This window comes from Apium graveolens, chromosome 7 (assembly GCF_009905375.1).
Source record: "Apium graveolens cultivar Ventura chromosome 7, ASM990537v1, whole genome shotgun sequence".
Taxonomy (NCBI): domain Eukaryota; kingdom Viridiplantae; phylum Streptophyta; class Magnoliopsida; order Apiales; family Apiaceae; genus Apium; species Apium graveolens.
Genome location: NC_133653.1, coordinates 106,543,064 through 106,550,356, shown reverse-complemented (window position 1 = coordinate 106,550,356; position 7,293 = coordinate 106,543,064). Strand labels below are relative to the sequence as shown.

The window sequence follows — 7,293 nt, the reverse complement described above, 5'->3', positions numbered from 1 at the left end:
ATCAATTTGTCAGGCCTGGACAAGAAGAATCTCATGAGGGAATGGTATTTTCTCTTTGATGCAATTGTGAGAGCCTTCACCTGCAGGATGATTGGGTATGACAATATATCCAGTGTGGTATAGAAACTGATGTTCTCCATGGCTCATAACAGGCACATACATGTGAGGCTATTGATCCTGGAAGAACTCAATACCAGGCTCACTATGCCCTTGGAGAATAGAGGTAAGGATATTTTCTTCCCTAGATTTATTATGTCTACTTTTTTTTGCCAAGTTTATTATGTCTACTTTAAGTCATAAAGTTACAGACATAAATATGTGTTATGCAAGATATGTCTGTACAATAACAAGACTAAGTTAAATTGACAACCCTAAGTAAGTTGTATGATAATCTATGTTTGCATTGTGTATTGTAATACTTAAGTCTGTAAAAATGTTCAAGGGTGTTAGGGCAAAAACACACGCTAAAATTCACGCAAGTATACGCATTCGCAAGTAGTATAAGATATAAATCAGATTCGTTCTCACAGAGACTGGTTTAGGTTAAGTTCAATTTATACACCTATGCAACAATGTATGGTTATCGCTCAATGCTGAGACAAATAATAAATTGGGTTTTGATTAAACCAGGAGATTAAACTAACAATTATAACTAAGAGACCAAGAATGGTTGAATTAATATATATGACAAACATGGGATTCTAACTTCATTACATACTTCATTCAATAGCCTTATTGTTCTTAACCTTAGCATGTAATGGTGATGACACTAATCAGATAACACGAAACTAGTAAACGCGAACTTTCGTTATACGAATACCCTACTACCAAGCATCCACAAAAGAGATAGAAGTCGAATAGACACCATTTATGCTTAGTCCTTATATGTCTATAAGAATTGAAAATATAACGGTTTAATGCGCAATTTATCGATCGTGATTACATAGGGCAAGTAAGATGGTTAAAATTACCTACGAATCATGCATAACAAATACATGAACCTATGCTAGCATGGCAAGTTCTAAACCTCTATATTCACTATCACTTCAATAGAGATTAACACACTATCTTATATGTTACCTACACACATAAGACGAATAAGCACAACCAATACTAGGATATCAATCAATCACCACACACCAAGATATCGAAATAAATTAATTATTGAAATCAATAAGTAAATCCGCTAGAACCCCATGATAACGATTAGCCCATAATTGAACTCATCGTCTTCATGGGTTCCAATGAAAGCATGGTATAAAACAAGGTCTTAATAAATTGAATAATAATCAAAGTATGAATAAAAAAGGTCTAGGTTCAACAAGAATGAAAACGAGCATCCAAAGTTACAACTATTTTCAAAGAATCACAAGTAGAAAATAAGATCTTCTTTTTCAGAGTTGTTTTGTGCTTCTAGGCCTTCTCCTTAATCTCCCAATCTTCCCGGATAATGAAAACCTTTTTTAAAGTATATAAGCCCCTAGTGAACCTGTGCCCTTAAAATTATCAAATTTCACTCAAAAAAGGCTTTTTCAGCGAAATCATCCGCGCATCAGCATGCGGTCGCGTGCGGGTCTGACGCGGCCGCGTGTCGGCATGCGGTCGCGTGCACTTCTGACGCGGCCGCGTGGGCGGCTTCTGGAAAATTTTGATGAATCTTATTTTGGCCATAACTTGAGTTCTACTCGTCAGAATTAGGCGATTAAACTGCTCACGCGAAGCTAACGAGATTCTCTACAACTTGAAAATGTCCTTGGCTACCAAATTTGATCACTTTTCATCATATTTCCTTTAAAAACTCCTTTCTTCATTTAACTGATACCTGAAATGCAATAACACAAAAACACATCAAAATACCAACAACTTGAGTCCAAAACACCAATTTAAGCTTGTAATAAAGTGTTCCAAGTGGATATAAATCCACTTATCATACCCCCAAACTTGAATCGATGCTTGTCCTCAAGCATAAACAGACTCAAAACTACAAAACAAACCTAATGCATGAATGCAACTACGTGAATGCAACTAAATGATAATGCAATCGATCCCCTCAGAATAACCATAACCAAATGAATAAGCCAATGCCTCTAAGAATGCAATGACTTAAAATAGAGTTCGAATAAATCCTGCAAACTAACTCACAAACCAGAAACGTGCGTGTGTGGAATGCTTAACAGATATCTCTCGATACTAGATCAATAATCATAACTTATCTATCATCGAAACAATCAAAAGTTTATAAACAGAATGGACAATAAACGCATTATGACTCACACACCTCCTTTCTACTAGAGTTATACAAGGATTCACACTATTATTGAACACATAACAAAGATGCTTATTTGACCGTGCAATGAATGAGGTCCCAAAAGGCTTATACAATAATACCCTTGTAGTGAGCGTTAGGTTAGCGGATCCCAGACTATAAAAAGTCTTAGGTCACTAGGCACAAAGTCCCCTAAGAACTTAGTAACTCTAGTATTAAAGAGCTCACTCTTGATCAATTATGCATAAACACATACTTTTTTTTCTTTTTTTTCTTTTTTCTTTGTTTTTTCAATAATTTTTGAATGAGTGTGTTTCGCTCCATCTCATTCAACCCTAGTCTACTCATAAAAATATGAGTCGGCTACTAGCCATTTGACGCCTAGCCTTACAAAAACTAGCAATGAAATCCAAGTTTTTCTCCAGATAAAAAAAATCAGTGTTTTTACATCATTACGAGAATATCACAAATCTAAATATAACCAAGTGATTAAATTTCAACAACAAACAAGTATGATCATGATCTAGATCAAAAGCAACCCTATAAGACTTTGTGAAAATATTTGTTTCTGGCATGCAAATCAATTCATTAGGACTTAAACATCCCTCTATTCGTCATCACCACACTCAAATCAACATCAACTTATCAAATATCATAGTTCATCTTACGAGATCATGCTAAATATGCATGCAAATGCAACTATATGATATCACATAAAAACAAACAAATATGTTTTAAATGAACAATAATACAAAAATATGAATGAACTACAACTAAACATGTAATATGAATATATATGAATCTATATGGACACACACACTACTAATCCTTACATTATCACCCCCAAACTTAAAATTTTCAATGTCCTCATTGAAGGTAATAATAAGGATTTCAGGCATACCTAGTCGTCGAAAAGATCACCCTCCTCGGGTGGAGGATCAAGTGGCCAATCAACCTCGCCACCAGTGTCTCAAACAATGATACCGAAAGCGTGTGTCAAATTTTTAGCAAAATATCGGTGGATGACATGCATGGCCTCTATACACATAGTCAATCTTCTATACTGTGCATCACCAACACCAGTCCTATCAACTATCTGTTGCACATGACAAGATCCCTCAGTAGGCACGAGAATATCTGTCCAACCACTCTCTACATCATTAAAAATATATCCCAAGCCCTTATCATGGGGTGCACCTAAGAATGCATAACTCAAGGGATCTGGTAGTGGGTGAAGCTCAAGTGTGGAAACATCTTCAATAGACGACTCAAGACGCTCTTGAGAAATTTTCAGCTCTGCTAACCTAATAGAATCGAATGGCATATCTAACTTCCTCTTCCACGGAGGTGCATTCAAAACCTGCAGTTGCTCTGCTTCTTGTTTATCATCAATAACTAATTTCCTCATTAAGGATCTCCCTAAGGTCTCTGCCTTTGGCAATTACTCAAGTTTCGAATTCACGACAGAGTCTACCCACTCTACTTTAAAGCACTCCTCTTTAGCTGTGGGTAACTTTATTGCCTTGAACACATTAAAAGTGACATTTTAATCGTGAACCTTCATCGTAAGCTCTCCTTTTTGCACATCGATCATAGTTCGACCTGTAGCCAGAATGGTCTTCCCAAGATAATGGGAATCTTCTTATCTTCCTCGAAATCAAGAATTACAAAGTCAGCAGGGAAGAAGAGTTTATCCATCTTGACCAAGACATCCTCCACTATACCTCATGGATAAGCGAAGGAACGGTCAGCTAGTTGCAATGACATGTATGTTGGTTTTGGATCAGGACGACCAAGCTTCTTGAAGATAGATAAGGGAATCAGATTGATGGTAGCTCCTAAATCACATAAACACTTGTCGAATGACAAGTTTCCGATGGTGCAAGGAATAGTGAAGCTTCCAGGATCTTTAAGCTTCAGAGGCAACTTCTGTTGTAACACATCACTCCATTCCTCCATTAGAGCAACGGTCTCTAAGTCATCGAGCTTCACTTTCCGAGAGAGAATACCTTTCATAAACCTCGCATAGCTAGGCATCTGTTCAAGAGCTTCAGCGAAAGGTATGTTGATATGAAGTTTCTTGAACACCTCCAAAAACTTCCCAAACTGCTTATCCAGCTTTTTCTTTTGCAGCCTCTTAGGAAAAATAGGTGGAGGATAGATCTGTTTCTCCCCTGTATTACCTTTAGGAGGAGTGTGTTCCACAGTAGTCTTCCTTAGTTCCACCTCTGCTTCCTTTTGCACTTCATCTTCAGCCACAACTGCATTTTTTGAAACTTGAGATTTTTTAGGCTCTTCGTCTTGCTGAATTTGGGGGCTTGCGACCTTTCCAGACCTTAAGGTGATGGCGTTCACCTGTTCTTCAACTTCCCTCTTTCCTGGATTTGGTTCTGTATCACTAGGAAGCGTTCGTGGTGGTCGATTCAATAAGGCATTAGCAATTTGCCTTATTTGGTTCTCCAGAGTCTTGATAGAAATAGCCTATCTTTGGCATATAAGAGCCTGGTTTTTGCACATAAGCCGCAACTCCTCCAATTCAGATTTTTCATTCAAAGATAGACATGCACCAAGAGTTTGTTATTTTGGTGTAATTTGTTGTTGAAAACCAGAAGGGTTGAATAGCTTATTTCCAAACTGTTGGAATGGCTGTTGCATCGCATTCTGATTATTGCTCCAGCTGAAGTTAGGATGATTCCAGTTGTGAGGATAATAAGTGTCTGGTACTGGTTGCTGCGATCTCTGAAAGTTGCTCACAAACTGAGCTGATTCACTAGATATAGCGCATTGCTCCGTCACATGCGAACCTGGACATAGCTCACAAACACTGGTTATCTGATTAACACCCAAGTTATCCAGATAATCGAACTTCATAGACAACTCCTTTAGTTGAGCAGTGATAACCATAACTATATCCACCTCAAGAACTCCTTCTACCTTACTCTGTGGCAATCTCTGGGTTGGATACTGATATTCATTAGCATCCATCAGTTCAATTAGATCATAAGCTTCCTCATAGCTCTTCACCCATAAGGCTCCACCTGATGCTGCATCGAGCATGAGTCTGGACTGTGCTCCCAAACCATTATAAAAATAGTTGATGATCATCCAATCAGGAATTCCATGATGAGGACACTTCATAAGCATCTCCTTGTAGCGCTCCCAAGCTTCACATAGAGATTCTTCTGATGCTGCGCAAATTGAGTAATAGCATTTCTGATTGCAGCTGTATTTGCCATAGGGAAGAATTTAGTGAGAAACTTTTGAGCAAGATCTTCCCAAGTATTAATCGAACCAACTGGTAGAGAGTGTAACCAGCTCTTAGCCTTGTCCCTCAGAGAGAATGGGAACAGTCTCAACTTCACAGCACCTTCAGAAACACCGTTGAACTTGAAGGTGTCGCAAATCTCAATGAAATCCCTAATATGCATATTGGGATCTTCAGTTGGAGAACCCTCAAACTGGATTGAATTCTACACCCACTGAATTATGTCAGGATTGATCTCAAAGGTATTAGCTACGATAGCTGGCCGGACAATGCTAGATTGAATGTCATTGATCTTTGGTTGAGAAAAATCCATCAAGGCTTTCATTCGTGCTGTTGGATTTCCCATTGTAATGAGTACCTGAAACACAAACAAATAAACCGTGAAAATAAAAGAATTCAAGTCAGTGAACTTTAACGACCACTGATGACAAGCACATAAACTAAAAATTAACACCGAGTCCTCGGCAACGGCGCCAAAAACTTGTTAGGGCGAAAACACGTGCTAAAATTCACGCAAGTATACGCGTTCACCAGTAGTATTAGATATAAATCAGATTTGTTCCCACAAAGACTGGTTTAGATTAAGTTCAATTTATGCACCTATGCAACAATGTATGGTTATCGCTCAATGCTAAGACAAATAACAAATTGGGTTTTGATTAAACTAAGAGATTAAACTAACAATTATAACTAAGAGAACAAGAATGTTTGAATTAATATATATGACAAACATGGGATTCTAACTTCATTAAATACTTCATTCACTAGCCTTATTGTTCTTAACCTTAGCATGTAATGGTGATGAGACTAATCAGATAACACAAAACTAGTAAAAGCCAACTTTCGTTGTACGAATACCCTACTACCAAGCATCCACAAAAGAGATAGAAGTTGAATAGACACCAATTATGCTTAGTCCTTATATGTCTATAAAAATTGAAAAGATAACGATTTAATGTGCAAGTTATTTATCGTGATTATATAGGGCAAGTAAGATGGTTAAAATTACCTACGAATCATGCATAACAAATACATAAACCTATGCTAGCATGGCAAGTTCTAAACCTCTATATTCACTGTCGTTTCAATAGAGATTTACACGCTATATTATATGTTAGCTACGCACATAAGACAAATAAGCACAACCAATACTAGGATATCAATCAATCACCACGCACCAAGATATCGAAAAAAATTAATTATTGAAATCCATAAGTAAATCCGCTAGAACCCCATGATAACGATTAGCCCATAATTAAACTCATCATCTTCATGGGTTCCAATGACAGTATGGTATAAAACAAGGTCTTAATAAACTGAATAATAGTCAAAGTACGAATAAAAAAGGTCTAGGTTCAACTAGAATAAGAATGAGCATCCAAAGTTATAACTATTTTCAAAGAATTACAAGTAGAAAACAAGATCTTCTTTTTCCGAGTTGTTTTGTGCTTTTAGGTCTTCTCCTTGATCTCCCAATCTTCCCGGATGATATAAACCTTTTTTTAAGTATATATAAGCCCCTAGTGGACCTGTACCCTTAAAATTATCAAATTTCACTCAAAAAAGGCTTTTTTAGCGAAATCAGCAGCGCATCAGCATGCTGTCGCGTGTGGTTCTGACGCGGCCGCGTGTCGGCATGCGGTCGCGTGCACTTCTGACGCGGCCGCGTGGGCGGCTTCTGAAAAATTCTGATGAATCTTATTTTGGCCATAACTTGAGTTCTACTCGTCAGAATTAGGCGATTCAACTGCCCATGCGAAGC

The 7,293-nt window shown here is 37.6% G+C and overlaps 1 non-coding gene across 1 annotated transcript; it reads left to right on the top strand.

The window, feature by feature from the left end:
- Positions 1-5,381: 5,381 nt before the first annotated feature.
- On the top strand, positions 5,382-5,487 carry LOC141676036 (small nucleolar RNA R71). Its single transcript, XR_012556649.1, has one exon. It is a non-coding gene; the product is annotated as a small nucleolar RNA R71 (small nucleolar RNA).
- Positions 5,488-7,293: the final 1,806 nt, after the last annotated feature.